Source organism: Salvelinus alpinus, chromosome 3 (genome assembly GCF_045679555.1).
Source record: "Salvelinus alpinus chromosome 3, SLU_Salpinus.1, whole genome shotgun sequence".
Classification (NCBI taxonomy): domain Eukaryota; kingdom Metazoa; phylum Chordata; class Actinopteri; order Salmoniformes; family Salmonidae; genus Salvelinus; species Salvelinus alpinus.
The window spans coordinates 46,639,115-46,666,995 of NC_092088.1; the positions used below are offsets into that span (position 1 = coordinate 46,639,115).

The 27,881-nt window shown below is 44.6% G+C and overlaps 1 pseudogene; it reads left to right on the plus strand.

Moving 5' to 3' along the window:
* LOC139569815 (tetratricopeptide repeat protein 27-like) overlaps nucleotides 1-27,881 on the plus strand; it is a 153,456-nt pseudogene that overhangs the window by 119,833 nt on the left and 5,742 nt on the right.

Sequence of the window (27,881 nt, forward strand, 5' to 3'; positions counted from 1 at the left end):
AACAGAGGCACTTCTCAAAGTGAAGGGAAGTGACACCTGATCGTTATTCTACACTCTCTCCAATTCAGGGAGTACAGTACTCAAATCAGCTCTTTTGAGAGGTTCAGTGTCTGTTGGCTTGTTGTTCCAACATCTTGATTGAGCCAATTGAGCTTCCTTTAACCAATGAGTGTATTGTGGCATTCCGAGACCAAATCAAATCACATCATTGTTAGCAGAGAATGTTCAGTGTGCTGGCTCTGAGGGTCTTAAGGAGCAAAGCTCTTTCCTCTCTCCTCCCCCTTCCCTCCTTTTCTCGCTCCCTCTCTCCCAGGCAGAGGATATTCTGCGTAGGGAGCTGGAGAAGGAGTCCCCTAGTCTGTACTGCTTGCTGGGGGACGTGCTGCGGGACCACCAATACTACAACCAGGCCTGGGAGCTGTCGAACCATCGCAGCGCATGCGCCATGCGCTCCAAGGCCCTGCTGTACCTCCGGGCCAAGGACTTCCAGCACTGTGTGGAGTGCTTCGAGAAGTCACTCCGCATCACCACCATGCAGGTAAACTAACCTCTGATATGGGTAGGATATTTGAACAATTATTTGAGTCTCTGAAGTGGATTCTTGTCATGTCAGGCCTACTCATAGGGTAAAACTCAACTACCTAACCTGCTGGTAACCTCCCTACAAGTGATATTTCTGAATTTTTTAACGAATAGATGGATTCAATCAATCATTCAATAGCACTTTAGAGAGTAGGTTGGCACCGTAAAGAGAAGACATAAGGAGTCAGTTTCACCCAGGCCATAGTGGAACAGAGGAAAGGGAAATCATTTCCTGGTTTCCTTCACTCTTCTGCCCTTTGTCCATATTTAATTCAGCAGGTCAGCCAGCAATAGGATGTTTTAATTTAGTTTGTTTTGCTATAATGACATTCCCCCCTCCATTTTTCAAGGAGTTGTTGAAGTTTTGCCAAGGAGATATGAGAGCCCTTGTAACCGATCACTCTGGCCATTCTTTGGAGAATGAAGATAAACAGAATATACTGTACATGCCAGTCTCCCACCTCCCTTTGATATGAGCAATAAGATGTTGTTGTGGTGAGAGGGGAAAGACACTCGAGTGTGGCTCAGATATCAGAGCTGGGGGGGAAAGAGGGTGAGAGAGCGAGAGAAAAAGAAAGTGGGGAGAGAAAGGGAAATAGATGGGGAAGAGGGAAAGAGTCCGGGGGACTGACACCACAGCTGATTTGCATAGATGGGTCCTGCCCGTTAGTTGCAGAGCGGGGCCTGCCGCTCCCCCCAAACTATCCACATACATCCACAGGAGGGACGCAACATGGGCCAACATGGCGTTTGCTCTTCTTCTTTCACCTCCTGTACATACTATATTACTACAACTCCTTCCTCCCAATGTCAGGCCTTACATCACCACATTCAGTGCCTTCAGAAAGTATTCATACCCCTTGACTTATTCCACATTTTGTTGTTACAGCCAGAATAAAAAATGGATTCAATATATTTTTTCCTCTACACACACTGCCCCATAGTGACAGTGAAAACATGTTTTTAGAAATGTTGGCAAATGTATTGAAAATGAACCGCAGAAATATCTAATTTACATAAGTATTCACACCAATGACTCAATACTTTGTAGGAGCCCCTTTGGCAGCGATTACAGCTATGAGTCTTTCTGGGTAAGTCTCTAAGAGCTTTCCACACCTGGAGTGTACAACATTTGCCCATAATTTTTTTATTTATTCTTCAAGCTCTGTCAAATCAGTTGTTGATCATTGCTAGACAGCCATTTCAGGTCTTGCCATAGATTATCAGGTAGATTTAAGTCAAAACGTTAACTCGGCCTTTCAGGAACATTCACTGTCTTGGTAAACAATTCTATATGTAGATTTTGCCTTGTGTTTTAGGTTATTTTCCTGCTGAAAGATGAATTAATCTCCCAGTGTCTTGTGGAAAGCAGTCAGAACCAGGTTTTCCTCTAGGATTTTGCCTTTGCTTAGCTCAATTACGTTTCTTTTTCATCCTGAAAAACTTCCCACTATGCTTGAAAATATGGAGAGTGGTACTCAGTAATATGTTGTATTGGATTTGCCCCAAACATAACACTTTGTATTCAGGGCAAAAAGTGACTTGCTTTACCACAGTTTTTGCAGTATTACTTTAGTGCCTTGTTGCAAACAGGGTGCATGTTTTGGAATATTTTTATTCTGTGTATCATTCCTTCTTTTCCCTCTGTCAATTAGGTTAGCATTGTGGAGTAACTACAATGTTGTTGATCCATCCTCAGTTTTCTCCTGTCACAGCCATTAAACTCTGTAACTGTTTTAAAGTCACTATTGGCCTCATGGTGAAATCCCTGAGCGGTTTCCTCCTCTCCGGCAACTGAGTTAGGATGGACGCCTGTATCTTTGTAGTGACTGGGTATATTGATACACCATCCAAAGTGTAATTATTAACTTGACCATGCTCAAAGGGATGTCCCATGTCTGTTTTCTTTTTTTTCTTCACCATCTACCGATAGGTGCCCTTTGTGAAGCATTGGGAAATCTCCCTGGTCATTGTTGTTGAATCTATGTTTGAAATTCTTGACTGATTGACTTTACAGTTAATTGTATGTGTGGGGTACAGAGATGATGTCGTCATTTTAAAAAATCATGTTAAACACTATTATTGCACACAGAGTCCATGCAACTTATTATGTGAGTTGTTAATCATATTTTTCCCTCCTGAACTTATTTAGGCTTGCCATAACAAACGGATTGAATACTTATTGACTCAAGACGTTTCAGCTTTTCCTTTTTTATTCATTTGTAAACATTTCGAAAAAATATAATTCCACTTTGACATTATGGAGTATTGTGTGTAGGCCATTGATTAACAAAAAAAATCTCAATGTAATCAATTTTAAATTTAGGCTGTAACACAACAAAATGTGGAAGAAGTGAAGGGGTGTGAATACTTTCTGATGGCACTGTATAGGAAGACAGAGTCGATCACATGAATGCGCAGTGGGACCATTGAAATACCATTCCTCTCTCATTTTGTCACTCCCTCTACCCCCCTCCCCCCACTCTCTTTTTCCATTACTCTCACAAATGCGCACACATTCCCACACACAAACACATTCCCACACACAAACACATTCCCACACAAACACACTCAGACAAACTGAGAACACGCCCTTACCATAGCCCCAGTTATAACACTCTTGTCCTCCAGCAGTCTTTCCAATCCAACTTAATGACCCATACGGCACCTGTGTGCCCAATGCATCGGGAGGGAATGTACTCCTGGAGCACTCGGCAGAACCGATTTCTGCTCTGAGCGAGTTAGTCTTCTGCCACGGCATCTGAACAACCCTGTGCTTACTTGTGTGTAAACTCTGTTTTTCTCCCTCCCTCTCTTTTTCCTCCTTTAGAACGCAGAGGCGTGGAACAACCTGTCCACGGCCTACATCCGCCTGAGACAGAAGTGAGTACTGTACAGTCGCACCCCCTGGGCCATTAACCTGTCAATGAGTGAACAGAGTTAGGACTCTGGAAGATGTAGAATTCAGTCATACGTACCATCAACGAGTGACTGGCTCAATGTTCGAACGTCTCCTGGTTTTGAATGTAGGGTCCCTCAGTGTAGTCGAGAGCCTCCTCTCCCCAGCTCACAAACAATTGACGGGACTGGAGGTTCGCTTTAGGGTGAGGAATTATATTATTGAGCCAACTGGTCTTGGTGGCTCTCACTGATACTTGGTCACTCACTCACCCGCCCATCCATCCACCCCCCTGGTGCCGGTTGACACAAGGCCAGAACAAAGACAGAGGAATCAAACGTTGATGTGATCAGCCCTGATATCCCAGAGTTTCCCAAGCCGCTACCCGTACTGATCAAGGACATGTCACTCTCACAGAGACAGCGAGAGAGGGAATTGCACTGTCAGCCGGCAGGCCTCCATTCAGCCTGACCGTATTGATTTTTGGCTGGAGAGGGGTATCAAAGAGTGGGGGTTGAGACGAGATGTCTGTGGAAGGACATTACAACACTTATCAAACAACATCGCCAGCCTGCATAACCCCACAGATAGCACTAATTTACACACCAATGAAACAGATGGATGTTTACAAGGCTTTTTTTTCTCACCCCACTCCAACTCCTCTGGTCATTAGTTTGGTCTCGTAACTGACTTCAATGCTTTTCAATTACTTCCCGAAACTCACCGGGCAGTAGTAATGGGAAAGATAACATCGCAGCGCCCTCCTGATTTTACCACAGGACCTAGGTACACCCCTGCTGACCCTGACGAGGGCATCAGACAGATTTGTTAGGCTTAAGTCAATTAGAACATTCTCACCCCTGCAAGATGGGCAGGTTCGCATATTTCCCCTGAAAACCACAAGCTCTTGCTGGCAGGACTCTGTTTGGGAAGCAGTACTTGCCACTGTTTCTTTCTTGGGAAACTTTCCCCCCTCAGCCCCTGTTCAAATCAGGTCTGTGCTTTCAGGCCTGAAATTAGAAAGTGTGGAGACTTCTACCTGGTTAGCGCTTGGGCTAATTCAGCCGAAGCCTTCTCTGTTGAAGAGGCTGGAGCCTGTGGTGTATATGTGAGTGCAGGTGGATCAGAGGGAGAGAATCAGGGCGGTTGTGACAGCCCGGCGCTAACTATGTAGCCTGCGTCTCACTGAGGTGTCAGACACAGAGGGCAAGCAGCCATGTCAGTCATGCTTGGCTATGCTCCACCTCTGGACATCTGCTGAAATTACAGAGATACTGGCACCTCACCTGAAATAGTGACTAATTACTGAACTGTAGAAATGACGGGTAGGACCGAATCCAAACTTAAAGTAATAGTGCGAGATATTTTGATAATTATATTGAAGGTAGTTTCGTGAGCCAGTGCTAACTAGCTTACCGGTAGACTTCCAGTCATTGCGCTAACGCTGGTTAGCATTGGCTCATGAAACTACCTTCAACTTCCTTCAAACTGTACATAGACATAATGGTATCCATGAGCTCATCTGACTCTGGGTAAGTAGAGAAAGGGCTTGTTTGCCAGAATCTTGCACTATCCCTTTAAGTAACTCAAATTGGTACAAATCTTCCATTGACCGTAATGCATGATTTACTCCAAAGTCTGTGTGCATCTCAACTTAATATTAATTCCATACGACTTTGTAAGCTGCCCCTGAAAGAATCATGAGCACCAGCCATGTAAAAACACTTTACGTGACACCACTAATTCCAAGGCCTGTCTGTCCCACTGTCTGTCAGGACCAAGGCGTTCCACAACCTGCAGGATGCTCTGAAGTGTAACTACGAACACTGGCAGACCTGGGAGAACTTCATCGCCGTCTGCACCGGCGTTGCAGAGTTTGCAGAGGCCATCAAGGCCTACCACCGCCTCATGGACCTGAGGGACAAATTCAAGGATGTACAGGTAACGATAGTGCCCACGGGCACAGATCTAGGATCAGTTATCCTGAAATCACAGCCTAAACCATTTAGGAGGAAATGCTAAATGGATCTTAGATCAGTGTCAAGGGGCAACTTCATCCTACTTGGTTTAGGAGTCTAGGAGCGGTACGTGTAAAGCAACCTAGAATTTGAACATGCTGGACCCAATATGCCACCAGGAGCGTGCCTATAATGGCACAGTAATATCCTATTCTTCAAGGAGTCGTGGCTGGACGAGGACCTAGTTAATATAAATCTAGCTGTTTTTTCTATGCATTGCAGGACAGACCGGCAACATCTCATAAACTCAAGGGCGGGGGTGTATGTCTCTTTGTTAACAACAGCTGGTGCACGATTTCTAATATTAAGGATGTCTCGAGGTTCTGCTCACCTGAGTTAGAATACCTCATGATAAACTGTAGACCATGCTATTTACCAAGAGAGTTTTCATCCATTTTTCGTAGCTGTCTATTTACCACCACAAACCGAGCTCTATAGGGCCATAAGCCAACAAGAAAATATTCATCCAGAGGCAGCGCTCCTAGTGTCCGGTGATTTTAATGCAGGAAAACTGAAATCCGTTTTACCTCATTTCTACCAACGTCTCACCTGTGCAACTAGAGGGGTCACCTTTACTGCACATACAGAGACACATACAAAGCTCTCCCTCGTCCTCCATTTGGCAAATCAGACCATAACGCTATCCTTCTGATTCCTGCTTACAAGCAAAAACTCAAACAGGAAGTAACAGTGACCCACTCGATTTGGAAGTGGTCTGGTGAAGCGGATGCTAAGCTACAGGACTGTTTTGCTAGAGCAGACTAGAATATGTTTTGGGATTCATCCAATGACATTGAGAAAAGAGTTTGCCACATCAGTCACCTGCTTCATTAATAAATGCATCGACGATGTTGCCCCCACAGTTACCGTACATACATATCCCTACCAGAGGCCATGGATTACAGGCAACATCCGCACTGAGGTAAAGGCTAGATCTGCCTCTTTCAACGAGCGGGACACTAACCCAGTCGCTTATAAGAAATCCTGCTACGCCACTTCTCAAACTCATTCCATGGAGGGTCGAGTGTCTGCAGGTTTTCTCTCCTCACTTATACTTGATTGATGAATTAAGGTCACAGATTAGTAAAGAACTTCCCTCACCTGGTTGTCTAGGTCTTTAACAAAACCCGAAGACACTAGCCCCTCCATAGAATGAGTTTGACAACCCTGCGCTACGCTCTCCGACGACCCATCAAGCAGGCAAAGCATCAATATAGGACTAAGATCAAATCCTACTACACCAGCTTTGGCGCTCGTCGTATGTGGCAGGGCTGCAAAATATCACGGATTACAGAGGGAAACCCAGCCACAAGCTGCCCAGTGACACGACGAGCTAAATGCCTTCTATGCTCGCTTCGAGGCAAGCGACACTGACCCATGCGTGAGAGCACCAACTGTTCCAGACACGTGTGATCACGCTCTCCGTAGCCGATGTTAGTAAGACCTTTAAACTGGTTAACATTCACAAGACCGCAGGGACAGATGGATTACCAGGATGCGTACCCAGAGCATGCGCTGACCAGCTGGCAAGTGTCTTCACTGACATTTTCAACCTTTCCCAGATCACATAGTTCCTGTGCCCAAGAAAGATAACCTAAATGACTATCGCCCCGCCCCGTAACACTCACATCTGTAGCCATGAAATTCTTTGAAAGGCTGGTCATGGCTCACATCAACACCATCGTCCCAGACACCCTGGACCCTCTCCAATTTGCATACCGCCAAACAAATCCACACCTACGTGAGAATGCTGTTCATTGACTGCAGTTCAACATTCAACACCATAGTGCCCTTGGAGCTCGTCACTAAGCTAAGGTCCCTGGAACTGAACACCTCCCTCTGCAACTGGATCCTGGACTTCCTGACAGGGCCTCTCAGAGGTGCGTGCTTAGTCCCCTCCTGTACTCCCTGTTCACCCATGACTGTGTGGCTGCGCACACATTAAGATTGCCGACGACACAATGGTGGTAGGCCTGATCACCGACAACGATGAGACAGCCTATAGGGAGAAGGTCAGAGGCCTGGCAGTGTGGTGCCAGGACAGCAACCTCTCCTTCGACAACCGTGAGACAAAGGAGCTGATCCTGGACTACAGGAATTGGAGGGCTGAGCACGCCACCATTCACATCGAGGCTGTAGTGGATCGGGTCGAGAGCTTCAAGTTCTTCGGTGTCAATATCACTAAGGATCTATCATGGCCCAAACACACCAACACAGTCGTGAAGAGGCCATGACAGCGCCTCTTCCCCCTCAGGAGGCTGAAGAGCTGGCATGGGCCATCAGATGCTCAAAAAGTCTACAGCTGCACCATGGAGAGCATCTTGACTGGCTGCATCACCACTGTGTTTGGGAACTGCTTGGCATCCGCCCTCAAGGCACTACAGAGGGTAGTGCATACGGCTCAGTACATCATCCAGGACCTCTATACCAGGCGGTGTCAGAGGAAGGCCCAAAAAATTTATCCAGCCACCAAGCCACAAACTGTTCTCTCTGCTTCTGCACAGCAAGCCGTACCAATGCACCAAGTCTGGAAGCAACAGGACCCTGAACTGCGTTTACCCCCAAGCCATAAGACTTCTAAACAAGACTGCTAAATAGCTCATAAAATGGCAACCACGGCTACCCACATTGACCTTTTTTGTACTAACTCTCTTGCGCTGACTATGCACACACACTGGACTCTACCCACACACTCACACATACTTACACTGATGCACCAATACACACACACACACTACATACGCCAACACACACATAACATGCACACTCACAATTTCACACTACATACACTGCTGCTAGTCACTTTACCCCTACCTACATAGCTACCTCAATTACCTTGTACCCCTGCACATCAACTCGGTACTGGTATTCTCTTTGTATAGCCATGTTGTTTTCTACTCCCTATATATAGCCATGTTGTTTTCTACTCCCTATATATAGCCATGTTATTTTCTACTCCCTATATATAGCCATGTTGTTTTCTACTCCCTATATATAGCCATGTTGTTTTCTACTCCCTATATATAGCCATGTTGTTTTCTACTCCCTATATATAGCCATGTTGTTTTCTACTCCCTATATATAGCCATGTTATTTTCTACTCCCTATATATAGCCATGTTATTTTCTACTCCCTATATATAGCCATGTTGTTTTCTACTCCCTATATATATATATATATATATATATATATATATATATATATATATAGCATTGTTATTTTTACTCTATTTATATTCGTTATTCTCTGTCAACTCTGCGTTGGAAAAGGACCTGTAAGTAAGCATTTCACTGTTAGTCTACACCTGTTGTCTACGAAGCATGTGACATAAACTTTTATTCGATTTCACCATACACCTCATCTGCTTGTTCTACCGCGCTGCCCCTCTAATAATGCATTTACATTACATTTAAGTCATTTAGCAGACGCTCTTATCCAGAGCGACTTACAAATTGGTGCATTCACCTTATGATATCCAGTGGAACAACCACTTTACAATAGTGCATCTAACTCTTTTAAGGGGGGGGGGGGGGGTTAGAAGGATTACTTTATCCTATCCTAGGTATTCCTTAAAGAGGTGGGGTTTCAGGTGTCTCCGGAAGGTGGTGATTGACTCCGCTGACCTGGCGTCGTGAGGGAGTTTGTTCCACCATTGGGGTGCCAGAGCAGCGAACAGTTTTGACTGGGCTGAGCGGGAACTGTACTTCCTCAGAGGTAGGGAGGCGAGCAGGCCAGAGGTGGATGAACGCAGTGCCCTTGTTTGGGTGTAGGGCCTGATCAGAGCCTGAAGGTACGGAGGTGCCGTTCCCCTCACAGCTCCGTAGGCAAGCACCATGGTCTTGTAGCGGATGCGAGCTTCAACTGGAAGCCAGTGGAGAGAGCGGAGGAGCGGGGTGACGTGAGAGAACTTGGGAAAGTTGAACACCAGACGGGCTGCGGCGTTCTGGATGAGTTGTAGGGGTTTAATGGCACAGGCAGGGAGCCCAGCCAACAGCGAGTTGCAGTAATCCAGACGGGAGATGACAAGTGCCTGGATTAGGACCTGCGCCGCTTCCTGCGTGAGGCAGGGTCGTACTCTGCGAATGTTGTAGAGCATGAACCTACAGGAACGGGTCACCGCCTTGATGTTAGTTGAGAACGACAGGGTGTTGTCCAGGATCACGCCAAGGTTCTTAGCACTCTGGGAGGAGGACACAATGGAGTTGTCAACCGTGATGGCGAGATCATGGAACGGGCAGTCCTTCCCCGGGAGGAAGAGCAGCTCCGTCTTGCCGAGGTTCAGCTTGAGGTGGTGATCCGTCATCCACACTGATATGTCTGCCAGACATGCAGAGATGCGATTCACCACCTGATTATCAGAGGGGGGAAAGGAGAAGATTAATTGTGTGTCGTCTGCATAGCAATGATAGGAGAGACCATGTGAGGATATGACAGAGCCAAGTGACTTGGTGTATAGCGAGAATAGGAGAGGGCCTAGAACAGAGCCCTGGGGGACACCAGTGGTGAGAGCACGTGGTGCGGAGACAGATTCTCGCCACGCCACCTGGTAGGAGCGACCTGTCAGGTAGGACGCAATCCAAGCGTGGGCCGCGCCGGAGATGCCCAGCTCGGAGAGGGTGGAGAGGAGGATCTGATGGTTCACAGTATCAAAGGCAGCCGATAGGTCTAGAAGGATGAGAGCAGAGGAGAGAGAGTTAGCTTTAGCAGTGCGGAGCGCCTCCGTGACACAGAGAAGAGCAGTCTCAGTTGAATGACTAGTCTTGAAACCTGACTGATTTGGATCAAGAAGGTCATTCTGAGAGAGATAGCAGGAGAGCTGGCCAAGGACGGCACGTTCAAGAGTTTTGGAGAGAAAAGAAAGAAGGGATACTGGTCTGTAGTTGTTGACATCGGAGGGATCGAGTGTAGGTTTTTTCAGAAGGGGTGCAACTCTCGCTCTCTTGAAGACGGAAGGGACGTAGCCAGCGGTCAAGGATGAGTTGATGAGCGAGGTGAGGTAAGGGAGAAGGTCTCCGGAAATGGTCTGGAGAAGAGTGGAGGGGATAGGGTCAAGCGGGCAGGTTGTTGGGCGGCCGGCCGTCACAAGACGCGAGATTTCATCTGGAGAGAGAGGGGAGAAAGAGGTCAAAGCACAGGGTAGGGCAGTGTGAGCAGAACCAGCGGTGTCGTTTGACTTAGCAAACGAGGATCGGATGTCGTCGACCTTCTTTTCAAAATGGTTGACGAAGTCATCAGCAGAGAGGGAGGAGGGGGAGGAGGATTCAGGAGGGAGGAGAAGGTGGCAAAGAGCTTCCTAGGGTTAGAGGCAGATGCTTGGAATTTAGAGTGGTAGAAATTGGCTTTAGCAGCAGAGACAGAAGAGGAGAATGTAGAGAGGAGGGAGTGAAAGGATGCCAAGTCCGCAGGGAGGCGAGTTTTCCTCCATTTCCGCTCGGCTGCCCGGAGCCCTGTTCTGTGAGCTCGCAATGAGTCGTCGAGCCACGGAGCAGGAGGGGAGGACCGAGCCGGCCTGGAGGATAGGGGACATAGAGAGTCAAAGGATGCAGAAAGGGAGGAGAGGAGGGTTGAGGAGGCAGAATCAGGAGATAGGTTGGAGAAGGTTTGAGCAGAGGGAAGAGATGATAGGATGGAAGAGGAGAGAGTAGCGGGGGAGAGAGAGCGAAGGTTGGGACGGCGCGATACCATCCGAGTAGGGGCAGTGTGGGAAGTGTTGGATGAGAGCGAGAGGGAAAAGGATACAAGGTAGTGGTCGGAGACTTGGAGGGGAGTTGCAATGAGATTAGTGGAAGAACAGCATCTAGTAAAGATGAGGTCAAGCGTATTGCCTGCCTTGTGAGTAGGGGGGGAAGGTGAGAGGGTGAGGTCAAAAGAGGAGAGGAGTGGAAAGAAGGAGGCAGAGAGGAATGAGTCAAAGGTAGACGTGGGGAGGTTAAAGTCACCCAGAACTGTGAGAGGTGAGCCATCCTCAGGAAAGGAACTTATCAGGGCGTCAAGCTCATTGATGAACTCTCCAAGGGAACCTGGAGGGCGATAAATGATAAGGATGTTAAGCTTGAAAGGGCTGGTAACTGTGACAGCATGGAATTCAAAGGAGGCGATAGACAGATGGGTCAGGGGAGAAAGAGAGAATGTCCACTTGGGAGAGATGAGGATCCCAGTGCCACCACCCCGCTGACCAGAAGCTCTCGGGGTGTGCGAGAACACGTGGGCAGACGAGGAGAGAGCAGTAGGAGTAGCAGTGTTATCAGTGGTAATCCATGTTTCCGTCAGTGCCAAGAAGTCGAGGGACTGGAGGGAAGCATAGGCTGAGATGAACTCTGCCTTGTTGGCCGCAGATCGGCAGTTCCAGAGGCTGCCTGAGACCTGGAACTCCACGTGGGTCGTGCGCGCTGGGACCACCAGGTTAGAGTAGCAGCGGCCACGCGGTGTGAAGCGTTTGTATGGTCTGTGCAGAGAGGAGAGAACTGGGATAGACAGACACATAGTTGACAGGCTACAGAAGAGGCTACGCTAATGCAAAGGAGATTGGAATGACAAGTGGACTACACGTCTTGAATGTTCAGAAAGTTAAGCTTACGTTGCAAAAAAATCTTATTGACTAAAATGATATAGTACTGCTGGCTGGTGAAATAGGCTAGCTAGCAGTGGCTGCGTTGTTGACTTTGTTTGAAAGTGTAGCTGGCTAGGTAACCTCTAACTGGCTAGGTAACCTCGACAATTACTCTAGACTACACAATTATCTTGGATACAAAGACGGCTATGTAGCCAGCTAAGATCAAACAAATCAAACTGTTGTACTGTAATGAAATGAAATGTAATACTACCTGTGGAGCAAAGCGGAATGCAACTACTCGCTCCAACCCGGAAGTGCGTATCGTAGAGGGAGAGGCAATAGAAGTGTTGTTTCTTGTATTATTGTCTTTTGTGTCTTTAGAGGACTGCTTCACCTTAATGTCCCCTTTCCCTTTTCTTCTGTCCTTATTTTGTCCCACTTTGTCCCTTCTTTGTCCCTTCTTCTCTTCTGCCAACTAGACACTCCTTGTTAGCTAGCTAGCTTCTTCCAGGAATGTCCCTAGCAACTGCCTAGCAACAGGTAAACAACTTAGCTAGCTAAGAAAACGGTATAATTTTATGAAAAATTGTTAAAAATTGTTACTTTTTCAAAAGCCTTTCTTCTTTGTTTGCTGCTTGTTTGGTCTCCTATTCAGTTTGCAGTTTTCTTTTGATTTTTTTTTTCGATGTACTTTACTCTAAAAAAAACATTTAAATTGCAATATTTGTAGGAGCTCATCTTTTCAGCTGCTGCTGCTTAATTTGGAACTCCGGAACAAATGCGTGTTTAACAGTAGCCGTGCAGGTCTTCCGGAGGAGGAGGAGCGACGGAGAAGTCTCAGCCGTGTCATTTGGGATTCAGCCTCCATATTTTACACGGCACAGAAGGGTGCACTCAACCTCCTCTCTCCCCCTCTTAGCACCATCACAAAACCCAGGGCCACCCAGAGAATGAACCCAGGGGAATGAAAATTATGAGGGAGGTTGTAATCTGTTTGAGAAAAGCCACCGCCACCTGCTACCACATTCTTTAATACTGAAATCACTTGGGTCAGGGAGCTCGATCAATCAGAGACCTGAACCTTCTAGACCTCCATGACAACACACCACTTGAACACCAGTCTCTTATTTTGCTGAGGCTCTCATCATCACGATGTCTAATGGAATGTCAGGTGTCGATATTGAAATGGGATCCATAGGACCCTGCTCACATTCTCTGAAGATGTCCCTGCAAAATATCCGCGCCAATATTTATACCCTGCCTGCTAGGCTTATCAAGGACTTTCATTTGGTTTCATTTTCAAAAATGTACATGTAAAATCAGTGAATCGTCGCTCGCTAATTAGAAATCCACCAACGCATACTAAATAGAAACTTTATCGGGCGACTTCGAATAAACAAGTCCTAACATCGCCACTGAGCAGAACGGCAATATAAGTCCTCTGCCCCGGACTACATATGGTCTGCCTTCAGAGCAATTAACTTTAAAGATGTTTCAGTCTGAATATGAATGCTCTAAATAACAAACAGATCTTTAGATGACTTGAGATTGGGGCTGGGTGCTCCTGGGTGCACAGTCATAATACCCAGCCCTTGCTTCGTCTTGCACCGCCACTGTAGTGCCACTTAACATTCACAGCCATGTTTGGAGCTGTTTCATTGCCTTTCCTAATTAGCTTGGCAAAGTCAGTAGGGGTTTGCTCAAAAAGTGTTATTTTACTTTCCTTTCCTGCCCGCTCTCCCTCTTTTACTCTTCTTTCGCTCAATGGATTCATTTATGCTTGGCAAGATGCTAGTGCCTCATAAATTAGGGTCGGAGATGTAAAAGCACACAAGTTGAAAAGGTCACAACCAGCCACCCGCTGTTGAGAAGGATATGTCCCAGTAATTGGGATCTAGATTCACATTCTTTAACTGTTTTCCCACAGTCTTCATTCTCTTTATTTTTCCTTCTGCCCTTTACTCTCTGGGTTGCGTAAGGAGGATGGGTCAGTTCCTAAGGCCCCAGCTTATTTGGCTTTTGAGCATCAAATTAAAATGTGTTCCCATCCGGTTTATGAGTGCTTAATGTGGTTGTCTGATACCCCAGCCCCTCTCCACTCACACAATGTGCATAGTTTGGTGGGGCTATTTGAGTTGCTGACATTGTAAAGTCCCCACCCATCTCTTCTACCCCCCCTTCCCGTGCCCCTCCTCCAATCCCTTCCTCTACTCAGCACTGTTTCATTTAAAAGCGCTCGTATTTTAAGAGTAGGCTATATTCGGCACCCTATTTTTAGGCATGCCTGACTCACGTCATTGAATTGTATTTTGAATTGTTTGAAGAGAGGCGACAGTTAACGTCATACCTCCTAACCCACTTCATTAAATCTATTCTTGGAAGTGCTTGTTTGTCACCAACGTCTTTTCCTTTCCCCTCCTTCACTTGTTCTGACCTTATATTTTGTTTATTTTCTTCCATTTTGTTTGCTTCCTGTGACTGTTTTTCGTGTATACAGGACTGTATGTCTGAGTGGGAGGGAGTATTTTACAACTGTACTATGGGCCATGACCAGGGCTCTGCATGTTATTAAATGCATTGGTAGCACTCGTGCTTCCAACTTTAAAAAGTTAGGAGCGCAACATAACATTTGGAGCACCAGAAAATAGTATTATTTTGAAATTGATTGGTATATAGCATGTATTGGGCCTTTTATGAATTCTAGCTACTTGTGAAACACATGTTGTGCCCTAAAAATTAATATGTAGCACTGTAAAGACGCTTGTTTATTATAAAAACTACGATGTTGATATCGGTCATTGAGATAAAAAGTCATTGGTGCCATATTAGGTTTCTACATTGAGTAAAAGCACTACCTATTGAGATTCATTACATTTGATCCCTAAAAAAGAAACGCTATTCATTTTAAACCAAAGGTTTGTAAAGTACATTTGGACGTTTGACATTCTGAAACAATGGACTTTGACGTCAGTGGGGCAAACAGGCAAGCAACAGCAGCATATTTCTATACCAGAGGCCATAGAAATAACCAGGAACGGCTGAATATTTTTAATGAAATCGATAGCCCATTGCCTAATACCAGAATTAAGATGGAACTGCCTATTCATTAATATAGGCATCTGAAATAAAAATAAATAAATGCATCCACATGTGATTGGCCTATGATTAATGGCTTGCGCTTCACATTTGCAACATTGATCATGCAATGCATGCATGCACAGTCGGAAACTAAATTGGTGGCTATAACCTTGTTGCGTAATAAGCACAGTTGAAAAATGTATCAAATTAATTTACTGGAACATGACAGCCAGCCAAATGTTGGCTACCTCATTTGAACTACTTAGTGCTACCTATAGATTTATTGAAATGACCGTAGTAGTAATTGAAAGTTGGCTATGGCGCTGAAAATGTGGAGACGAGGGCGCACAACTCTATTACAAGCGGTGTCTAGCTAAAACAGGAGAATGGCGCATTTCCATGTTCACCAGCGTTGCACCGTTTCTGTAATCGACATAACTGCATATACCTATTCATTACGGTAGCTAGCTAGATAAAATAGCCAGTGCTTTGTTAACTTTATTAGCAGTAGGCCTACATTTTGAGAGGTGGAAAATTTGAGCACCGTAGCCCCGGTGCCCAGTGGTCTGCCAACTCCTCTCTCTGCCTTGTTCATGCGCTGTGCTGTCCCTCCAATAATGGCTTGAATAATGGCCTAGTCCGAGGAGTTTTCTAGATAGACCATTTGCTCTAGGGCACTCGGGTACAGCGAGGCTTAATCATTACCACAATTATCTGTGCGATATTTTTTTTTTATCCCCGTTGCTCACAAAATAAAATGTCACGTTGCACAGCAAAATATTTAGGAGCATATGCGACCAAAATGGTTGCGCTTTCGAGCCATGGCTATGATGTATTCCTCTTCTATGGAATGTAGAGGATAATCAACTCTAGAGTTGCTTGAGTGACTTGCGAGGACGTCTGTCACGTGCGCTCTGTATTTTCCTTATCCACTGGGTCCTAGTGAGAAATGATGGGTTAAGTTAAACCAGCCGTCTATGAACACACACTCACGCATTCCTTTAAAACAGAGAAAATAATTAACGTTTTTTTCTTTCCCTTGTTCTAAATCTAGGAAGTCTAATTCAAAATGGATCAAATCTCACTTTACTGTGCTCTCGTTACTCCAGCGTACATCAAACCTTGACTCCGTTTTCACATCTCGCTCACTCCCCGTGGGAGGATATTACTTTTCCTCTTAATTTCACGCTATAACAGGATACAGAACGAATCTGGGAGAGCGATCCATTCAATTTCCCCCATTTAACTTGTCACTTTTTTTCTGCATTGACCACATAGAGAAACCATCACAAAAGTCCCATTTAGGGATTTCATTTGTTACACATTTTTCATCGCAATCGACAGTCAGATGAATCCTGTCTGAGACCTTCCAGGCAAAAATGAGCTTCAGACGCTGAGGTGTCCCAGTGGCAGAAGAGAGCTGTCAATCAACATTAACACTAATTTACCCAGCACCGCCCCTCTTGATAACCCTCCAACACACAGACTCCCACCAACGACTGTGCCAGTATGGCAGCTAACTGATAAGTCAGACCAGCCCCTTCTCAGAGCCAGTAGGCAGAGGGAAACCTTGTTTATGGGTGTTAGCAGGCCTTTCACAGCTTTCTACTGTGACATATGTATTGTACCCTGGCTCTCACTGCATTATCTCACATACACACTGATAGATGTGTATTTTTATTTTTATAGCAAATATGGAAAAAGAGGATCTCCCTCTGGCCCACAGACATACAGTGGCAAGAAAAGTATGTGAACTCTGGAATTACCTAGATTTCTGCATAAATTGGTCATCAAATTTGATCTGATCTTCATTTAAGTCATAACAATAGACAAACATAGTGTGCTTAAACTAATAACACACAAATTATTGTATTTTTCTTGTCTATATTGAATACATCATTTAAACATTCAGTGTAGGTTGTAAAGAGTATGTGAACCCCTAGGCTAAAGACTTCTCCAAAAGATAATTGGAGTCAGCTAACCTGGAGTCCAATCAATGAGACGAGATTGGAGATGTTGGTTAGAGCTGCCTTGCCAAATTAAAAAAACACTCACAAAATTTGAGTTTGCTATTCACAAGAAGCATTGCCTGATGTGAACCATGCCTCGAACAAAAGAGATCTCAGAAGACCTAAGATTAAGAATTGTTGACTTGCATAAAGCTGGAAACGGTTACAAAAGTATCTCTAAAAGCCTTCATGTTCATCAGTCCACGGTAAGACAAATTGTCTATAAATTGAGAAAGTTCAGCACTGTTGCTACTCTCCCTAGGAGTGGCCATCCTGCGAAGATGACTGCAAGAGCACAGCGCAGAATGCTCAATGAGGTTAAGAAGAATCCTAGAGTGTCAGCTAAAGACTTAGAGAAATCTCTGAAACATGCTAACATCTCTGTTGACGAGTCTATGATAAGTAAAACACTAAACAAGAATGGTGTTAATGGGAGGACACCATGGAAGAAGCCACTGCTGTCCAAAAAAAAACATTGCTGCAAGTCTGAAGTTTGCAAAAGTGCACCTGGATTTTCCACAGCGCTACTGGCAAAATATTCTGTAGACAGATGAAACTACAGTTGAGTTGTTTGGAAGGAACACAACACTGTGTGTGGAGGAAAAAAGGCACAGCACACCAACATCAAAACCTCATCCCAACTGTAAAGTATGGTGGAGGGAGCATCATGGTTTGGGGCTGCTTTGCTGCATCAGGGCCTGGACAGCTTGCTATCATCAACGGGGAAATGATTTCCCAAGTTTACCAAGACATATTTCAGGAGAATGGAAGGCTATCTGTCCGCCAATTGAAGCTCAACAGAAGTTGGGTGATGCAACAGGACAATGACCCAAAACACAGAAGTAAATCAACAACAGAATGTCTTCAACAGAAGAAAATACGTCTTCTGGAGTGGCCCAGTTAGAGTCCTGACCTCAACCCGATTTGAGATGCTGTGGCTTGACCTCGAGAGCAGTTCACAACAGATATCCCATAATATTGCTGAACTGAAACCGTTTTGTAAAGAAGAATGGTCCAAAATTCCTCCTGACTGTTGTGCAGTTCTGATCCGCGACTACAGAAAAAATTTGGTTGAGGTTATTGCTGCCAAAGGAGGGTCAACCAGTTATTGAATCCAGGGTTGACATACTTTTTCTTCCCTGCACTGTGAATGTTTACACGGTGTGTTCAATAAAGACATGAAAACATATAATTGTTTGTGTTATTAGTTTAAGCAGTCTGTGTTTGTCTATTGTTGTTACTTAGATGAAGATCAGATCACATTTTATGACCAATTTATTCAGAAATCCAGGTAGTTCCAAAGGGTTCACATAGTTTTTCTTGCCACTGTATACACTGGCACCCTATCTGAGGGTCAGGAGAGGGGTGGGTGGTGTGTGTGTGTGTAGGGAGATATTTGCCACACCGTTATGGTATACAGAATTACATTTGTTCCAGCATCTGAGGACCTGCTCATATATTGAAAGTTTACATTTTAAACACAGAGGTGGGGGAGAGGTCATTTTTTTATAATTATTATTTATTTTTAAATTGAATCCTTATTTAACTAGGTAAGTCAGTTAAGAACAAATTCTTATTTACAATGATGGCCAAACCCGGACGATGCTGGGCCAGTTGGGACTCCCAATCACGGCCGGATGTGATACAGCTTGGACTTACACTGTGAAAACTTGGAGCACCCAAAAGAGAATCGGAAGACAAGTCATTTGTTACACGTGAGTGTTGAGAAGGGGAATAAAAAATCAGAACTCTCGTGGAATGCCCCTGGGTAGGAAGCTGTAGTGAAAGAGGGAGAAGGGGGAGAGAATCCTGGATTCCACATACTTTTGTATATGTTGTGTAGGTGTCTGGGTGGCTTGACTATCAGGTGTATGATTAGGGTGGTAGTGAGGAGAGGAGTTTGGTTTGGACCAGATCCAACCCTTTGGTTTAGTGTGAAGGGGGCCTTTCCACTCCCTCCTGCCTGTTGAAGTTCACACCACTTGAAGCTATCAGATCCACTTCCTCACAGATTCTCTTCCTCCTCCACCGGCGGGCAGGCCACAGTCAACTGGAGACAAAACAATAATATAGGCGCGCATTAGCAGAGGCAGTGTTGCCCGCCCGCCAGTCTGCCTGCAGCTGAACTGACAGCCCATTTAACTAAAAGCTGGGTCATTTGATCACTTGGTGTCAAGACTCTCTGGGATGGAGTCTTTAAACACAATCATACTACAAGAAATGCATTGGCTCTGTTGATTCAGTCACTGTGAATGTGAAATCCCTCCCTGTGAGTGGTTGTATGGATATGTACAGTAGGCTAGAGGTTTCATGTTTGGCTGAAATGTTCATGTGAACAATCAGAAGTGGGATACAGTAAAGAATCCTTAGCTTAGCAAACAAGCTGTTCACTAGCTGGCTTTCTGTTAGTGCCACAACTTCAAAGGGAGCAGGCCTAGCTGACTTCTGGGAAACCACTTACACAGGCACGCGTGTGGGAGACATGCACACACTCTCAAAGTCTAGCATGGGGACACCCACACACTCTCACACCAATACATAGGGAGACACACACAACTTGCAGTTTAACCCCACATACTACCCACACACAAAGGTAGCCTAGTGGTTAGAGCGTTGGGCCAGTAACCGAAAGGTTGCTGGATCGAATCCCTGAGCTGACAAGGTAAAATAAAATATGTTGTTCTGCCCCTGAGCAAGGCAGCTAACCCATTGTTCCCCGGGCGCCGAAGACGTGGATGTCGTTTAAGGCAGCCCCCAGCACCTCTCTGATTCAGAGGGGAAAGGGTTAAATGCGGAAGACACATTTCAGTTGAAGGTATTCAGTTGTTCAACTGACTAGGTATCCCCCCCTTTCCCAAACCCCTCCATTCCAGACCACACACACACTGCCCAGATATGCATGACGAGAGACACACACTCCCCACAGACTACACAAACCCAGGGGAGATATCTCCAACCCGTAGGCCCCACCTTTCATCCATTTGAGGTCTCTCGCGCCTTTCCCCTACCTCTACTGAGCGTGCTCAGACTGGAGTGTTGGTATTCGGTGCAGTGCATGAGGGCTTCATAAATAACATTCCCCTGGACAGACAGAATGAGGCCCAGAACGCTGTTGCACTTCCTGGCTTTTAGTGGAGCACATGGACAGACCTTTTGAGATGTCTCAGTGATATCATCCTCTACTGTCTCACCCGCTCGTTGCTTATGGAACACAAATAGGTAACTGCCAAAATAAAGGAAAGTGTCTTAATAGGATTTTGAGCCACCACGAGCCAGAACAGCTTCAATGCACCTTGGCATAGATTCTACAAGTGTCTGGACGTCTATTGGGGGGGTCTCAGATGCCGCTCCAGAATCTCCCATAAGTGTTCAATTGGGATGAGATCTGGTGACCGAGACGGCTATGGCATATGGTTTACATACTTTTCATGCTCGTTAAACCATTCAGTGACCACTCGTGCTCTGTGGATGGGGGAATTGTCATCCTATGGGGGCATAGCCATGGTAGCGAAAATAAAGGCCTGCGCATTATTTTTATACATGACCCTAAGCATGATGGGGTGTTAATTGCTGCTTTCAATATACCTTGTATCCCTTATTTACTCAAGTGTTTGTATTATTTTGTCAGTTACCTGTATGTCTGTGTTTGGGTTACTACATGATTCCATAGTTTTGATGTGTTCACTATTCTACAATGTAGAAAATAGTAAAAATAAAGAAAAACCCTAGAAGGAGTAGGTGTGTCCAAACTTTTGACTGGTCGTGTGTGTGTGTGTGTGTGTGTGTGTGTGTGTGTGTGTGTGTGTGTGTGTGTGTGTATACAGTTGAAGTCGGAAGTTTACATACACTTAGGTTGGCGTCATTAAGACAAGCTTTTCAACCACTCCACAAATTTCTTGTTAACAAACTATAGTTTTGGCAAGTCGGTTAGGACATCTACTTTGTGCATGACAAGTAATTTTTCCAACAATTGTTTAAAGACAGATTATTTCACTTATAATTCATTGTATCACAATTCCAGTGGGTCAGAAGTTTACATACAGTAAGTTGACTGTGCCTTTAAACAACTTGGAAAGTTCCAGAAAATGATGTCATGGCTTTAGAAGCTTCTGATAAGCTAATTTACATAATTTGAGTCAATTGGAGGTGTACCTGCGGATGTATTTCAAGGCCTACCTTCAAACTCCGTGCCTCTTTGCTTGACATCATGGGGAAATCTAAAGAAATCAGCCAAGACCTCAAAAAAAATTTGTGGACCTCCAAGTCTGGTTCATCCTTGGGAGCAATGTCCAAACGCCTGAAGGTACCACGTTCATCTGTATAAACAATAGTACGCAACTATAAACACCATGGGACCATGCAGCCATCATACCGCTCAGGAAGGAGATGCGTTCTGTTTCCTAGAGATGAACGTACTTTGGTGCAAAAAGTGCAAATCAATCCCAGGACAACAGCAAAGGACCTTGTGAAGATGCTGGAGGAAACGGGTACAAAAGTATCTATATCCACAGTAAAATTAATCCTATGTCGACATAACCTGAAAGGCCGCTCAGCAAGGAAGAAGCCACTGCTCCAAAACCGCCATGAAAAAGCCAGACTACGGTTTGCAACTGCACATGGGGACAAAGATCGTACTTTTTGGAGAAATGTATGTGAACTTCTGACCCACTGGGAATGTGATGATAGAAATAAAAGCTGAAATAAATCATTCTCTACTATTATTCTGACATTTCACATTCTTAAAATAAAGTGGTGATCCTAACTGACCAAAGACAGGGAATTTTTACTTGGCTTAAATGTCAGGAATTGTGAAACTGAGTTATATATATATATATATATATATATATTTTAAAAACTCAGCAGAAAAAGAAACGTCCCTTTTTCAGGACCCTGTCTTTCAAAGATAATTCGTAAAAATCCAAATAACTTCACAGATCTTCATTGCAAAGAGTTTAAACACTGTTTCCTGTGCTTGTTCAATGGACCATAAACAATTAATGAACATGCACCTGTGGAACGGTTGTTAAGACACTAATAGCTTACAGACAGTAGGCAATTAAGGTCACAGTTATGAAAACTTAGGACACTAAAGAGGCCTTTCTACTGACTCTGAAAAACACCAAAAGGAAGATGCCCAGGGTCCCTGCTCATCTGCGTGAACGTGCCTTAGGCATGCTGCAAGGAGGCATGAGGACTGCAGATGTGGCCAGGGCAATAAATTGCAATGTCCGTACTGTGAGACACCAAAGACAGCGCTACAGGGAGACAGGACAGACAGCTGTTTGTCCTCGCAGTGGCAGACCACGTGTAACAACACCTGCGCAGGATCAGTACATCCAAACATCACACCTGCGGGACAGGTACAGGATGGCAACAACAACTGCCGGAGATACACCAGGAACGCACAATCCCTCCATCAGTGCTCAGACTGTCTGCAATAGGCTGAGATGGGCTGGACTGAGGGCTTGTAGGCCTGTTGTCTGGTGAGGACCTGCCTTACATCACCGGCAACAAACCCACCGTCGCTGGACCAGACAGGACTGGCAAAAAGTGCTCTTCAGTGACGAGTCGCGGTTTTGTCTCACATGGGATGATGGTCGGATTTGCCTTTATTGTCGAAGGTTTGAGCGTTACACCGAGGCCAGTGCTCTGGAGCGGGATCGATTTGAAGGTGGAGGGTCCGTCGTGGTCTAGGGCGGTGTGTCACAGCATCATCGGACTGAGCTTGTTGTCATTGCAGGCAATCTCAATGCTGTGCGTTACGGGGAAGACATCCTCCTCCTTCATGTGGTACCCTTCCTGCAGGCTCATCCTGACATGACCCTCCAGCATGACAATACCACCAGCTATACTGCTCGTTCTGTGCGTGATTCCCTGCAAGACCGTAATGTCAGTGTTTTGCCATGGCCAGCGAAGAGCCTAGATCTCAATCCCATTGAGCAGGTCTGGGACCTGTTGGATCAAAGGGTGAGTGCTAGGGCCATTCCCCCCGGAAATGTCCGGGAACTTACAGGTACCTTGGTGGAAGAGTGGGGTAACATCTCACAGCAAGAACTGGCGAATCTGGTGCAGTCCATGAGGAGGAGATGCACTGCAGTACTTAATGCAGCTTGGGGCCACACCAGATACTGACTGTTACATTTGATTTTGACCCCCCCCCCCCCCCCTTTGTTCAGAGACACATTATTATTTTTATGTGTATATGTGTTTATATATATATACACACACACACTACCGTTCAAAAGTTTGGGGTCACTTAGAAATGTCCTTGTCTTTGATAATGAAGCACATTTTTGTCCATTAAAATAACATCAAATTGATCAGAAATACAGTGTAGACATGGTTAATGTTGTAAATGACTATTGTAGCTGGAAACGGCCAATAATTTTGTTTTTATGGATTATCTACATAGGCGTACAGAGGCCCATTATCAGCAACCATCACTCATGTGTTCCAATGGCACGTTGTGTTAGCTAATCCAAGTTCATCATTTTAATTGATCAAGTAAAATGATGAACTTGGATTAGCTAACACAACGTGCCATTGGAACACAGGAGTGATAACCCTTTTGCAATTATGTTAGCAAAGCTTTAAACTGTTGTTCTCATTAAAGAAGCAATAAAACTGGGCGCCTTTTAACTAGTTGAGTATCTGGAGCATCAGCATTTGTGGGTTCGATTACAGGGTCAATATGGCCAGAAACAAATAACTTTCTTCTGAAACTCGTCAGTCTATTCTTGTTCTGAGAAATGAAGGCTATTCCATGCGAGAAATTGCCAAGAAAATGAAGATCCCGTACAACGTTGTGTACTACTCCCTTCCCAGAACAGCAAACTGGCTCTAACCATAATAGAAAGAGGAGTGGGAGGCCCTGGTGCACAACTGAGCAAGAGGACAAGTACATTAGTGTCTAGTTTGAGAAACAGGCGCCTCACAAGTCCTCAACTGGCAGCTTCATTAAATAGTACCCGCAAAACTCAGTCTCAACGTCAACAGTGAAGAGGCTACTCCGGGATGCTGGCCTTCTTTAGACTTTAGACTAGAGCCCATGGGTGGGCCTGGCCCACCAATGGTTGCACTCCTGCCAGTCATGTGAAATTCATAGATTAGGGCCTAATTTATTTATTTCAATTGACTGATAAAAAATAAAAAAAGAACTAACTCAGTAACTTCTTTGAAATTGTTCCATATTGCATTTATATTTTATATTTATATTTTTGTTCAATATAGCTATGACTATTACATGCCTGTGTGTGAGTGGTGTGTGTTGCTTTCTAACTTAATTATTTGTTTTCAGTGTGCTGATGATGAAATCATTTTATTATTCATATGGGAAAGTATTTAATTAAAATATGTAAAAGAGGGTGAGGTCATATTTTCAAATCTGGCATTGCTCTGCCCTGTCACTTTTTTAAATTGTACTGCGTGATGATCGTGACTATGCATACATTTCCATTGAGACAATGGAAAACAAGCCAGATAAATTCTGCCCAGTGTTGATATTCCAGTCTCAGTCCCTATCGTATTGCATTTGAGTGGGTGTGACGTGAAATTGAAACCAAGTGCGGAAAGCGTCAGTGTGAAATACTCTCCTACTCAGATGGCAGTCACCAAACTAGAAACAGAGGATGACGCAGCCACGAGACATTGAGGAAACCCAACTGGCCTATGTTGAGAGAGGACATATGTAATTCAAGCCAGTGTGGTCAGGTTCACACACCAAACCACCCACCACTTTCTCTTCGATTTCGACAAAAGTAGTCACTCCACCCTTTCTGACTCCTCTCTCACTGCAAACCAAAGTAGCGCAACATTCACATTCCCACTCGTCCCTGTTCTCTGTGTTCCAGATTCTAGAGATCCTGGTGCGGGCGGTGGTGCAGGACATGACGGATAACCATGGCGACCAGGCCTCGTCACTGCGGGCCAAGGTCCAGGAGCTCCTGGGTCGCGCACGTCCCGCCGTAGCACCGACGCTGAGATCTGGCGTCACTACGCCCTGCTGTATGAAGACAGACAGAGCACCAGGCTTGGTGACAACGAGTTAGTAGGCCCCCTTAACATTCCCCTAACATCCCTTGACATTTAGCTGTGCAAACACCACACATGAAATATACTTACTGTATGTGCTCTGAGGAGAGAGGGAAAAAGTATTGTAATGGACTTTGCGCCTGTTAATAAGCTATTTATAGGCTCATTAGTAACTGATAGACATTGGTGACTAATGGTGTTGCACTTAGCCACACAGTGATAGATGGCTCCTATTTGTTGATGAGACAGTTTTTTTCCCTTCATACAAAGGCCACATGTAGAAGTTGGTCAAATTATAAAGAAAAGCTACTAAAGTATGACTTTGTCCTCGTGTTTATTGGCCAGTTATAGTGTTTTGTTCACACACTAGGTTGTTTTTCAATGTTAGTTTAAGTTTGCTGAAACTGTCTGCTGCTAGGAAGACATAGCAGTCTGGGGGTTTTTTTCATCACAGACAAGCGATTTCCCAAGTTACCGCGGTAAGGATTGTGCTTGATTGAGCATGGATTACTCCTTTTATTCATTCACATTTTGTTGTTTTTTGTCGTTACAATACTTATACTTTAATTGTTCTCTTAGATGTATTTGTGTGCTTCTACATTTCTACTTAGGAGCACATCATGTCAGCATAGGGCAGGGTCTAAAATATATTTTTTTGTATAGCATCCTCTGTGGCAGGTGGATAAGAAAATCTACCAGCCACTCCCAATTCTTTTTATTACAAAAAAACCCACAAGAAAATGGATGAGCATGCTTCGTAATGTTACTAAAACAAGAAATGTATTACTAGTACGAAGTAATGTTGTATAATGCTCTATTTAATTTAATATTCTGTGATCTGAGTCAAATAAATAAAAAATGCTGCCCCTTTAAGGTTACCCTGGTAACAGTGCCACTCCAGTTGTCATGTGTGCCTGGGAGAATCTCACTAGTAGAGACCGAAGATGTCTCTTTTTGCTAGCAGTGCAAGCAAACTCACACATTGAAAAGCAACCTAGCTTGTGAGCAAAACAGTGTAACTAGCCAAGAAACACGAGAACAAAGTCTCACTGTAGTAGACTTTAGAATGAATTAGACCAACATGTATACCTGTGCCCATTGCTTCTAAAAATGAATCTTTCAGCACATCCCTCAGTGCTCACAGCCACCCCAGACAGGCAGTATGGCTGCGGAAGGTGGGATAAGTTAACGTTAGGATTCAGATTTCTTTGTGCAATACCAAATATGAAACAAAAAGGCAGAAATACTTTGAAAACAGCTACTGCAGCATTTCTTTTGCTATAAATCACAACTTGCACTTGTGGCCATACTTGACTATTTTTATGAAATGCTCATATTGTATAGCCCTGAGTGTGACCACCTGCCAACGTGGCTGGTGAATTGGACATTCTTAGGGGAGTGAACGTTATTTATAATACAGACCTCTGAAATGAAAATGGATGGCCCTCCCTTAAGCAAAATATATATTTACCTAAACCCTCCCTGAACTCTTGAAAAAAGAAACAAATGACCCCTATACCAAGAATAATAATTTAAACAAAGTGGATAGCAGAGAATATGTCTACCGTTTACCCTCACTTATTGGACAGACCAGAGCCTTAGATATGCAGTTTTAGAAACTGTTCTTCAACTTGTAAGCGTTACATGGCAATGCAGGAATTTTTATAGAGCACAGGGCTGCGGGCCAGAAGGTTGTGGGTTCGCAGGCCACTGTGGACAAGAGTAGGGGTGGAAAGATCTCCTTAATAGTAAAAGCATTGCATGAATCTGTCATCGTATTTACAGGTCAGGAAAGAAAATAGCCTTTTAATACAAATTTCATGCAATTCTTCGCCATTTTACATATTAGCGGAATTTTTTTAAACACCGCACAAATTACCCGAAATGTACAGGCTCAGAATGGACACAGAGAGAGGTCTATGTGTTCATCTTATCATATTTCTCCAATGCCAAATCTGTGTGTCTTGTTTGCAAATAATTACATCTGAGACATCATCTGAGCATGGTACTTAGAAATGTTAGGCCTACCTTTACACCCCAGACAGAGTTGGCCTACCGATGCAGAAAAATGTAAGCTTTAACTGCTGGTTACTCTTCTTCCGTGGCTTAACCCAACGAGGAGGTCACAAGTGTTTCCCTAAAAGCTGTCTGGGTTTAAACATCTTCTATTGTACAGAAAGTGAATAGCTTAATCAATTGATAGTGACAGAATTTGATTACTTCCCAAGCTGGGGCGGCAGGTAGCCTAGTGGTTAGTGCGTTGGGACAGTAACCGAAAGGTTGCTGGGTCGAATCGACGAGTTGACAAGGTAAAAATCTGTCGTTCTGCCCCTGAGCAAGGCAGTTAACCCACTGTTCCCCGGGCGCCGAAGACGTGGATGGCAGCCCCCCGCACCTCTCTGATTCAGAGGGGTTGGGTTAAGTGCAGAAGACACATTTCAGTTGAAGGCATTTAGTTGTACAACTGACCTAGGTATCCCTCTTTCCCCAAAGTCTATTTTTTGTTTCCTCGGCTATAGCTCAGCCTCTGAATGTCAAAGAAACTAAACAATGGTACAGTATCCCCATAATGTCTTTCCTGGGTATTTTACAGCTTGTTTGTAACATAAAGCATCACAGACCAAAGCGCTGTTAATGATCACTTTATATAATCGGATCAGTTTTATTTTCTTAATCGTAAGCTATCTGGCTGTGCTTTTTTGACATTTTCT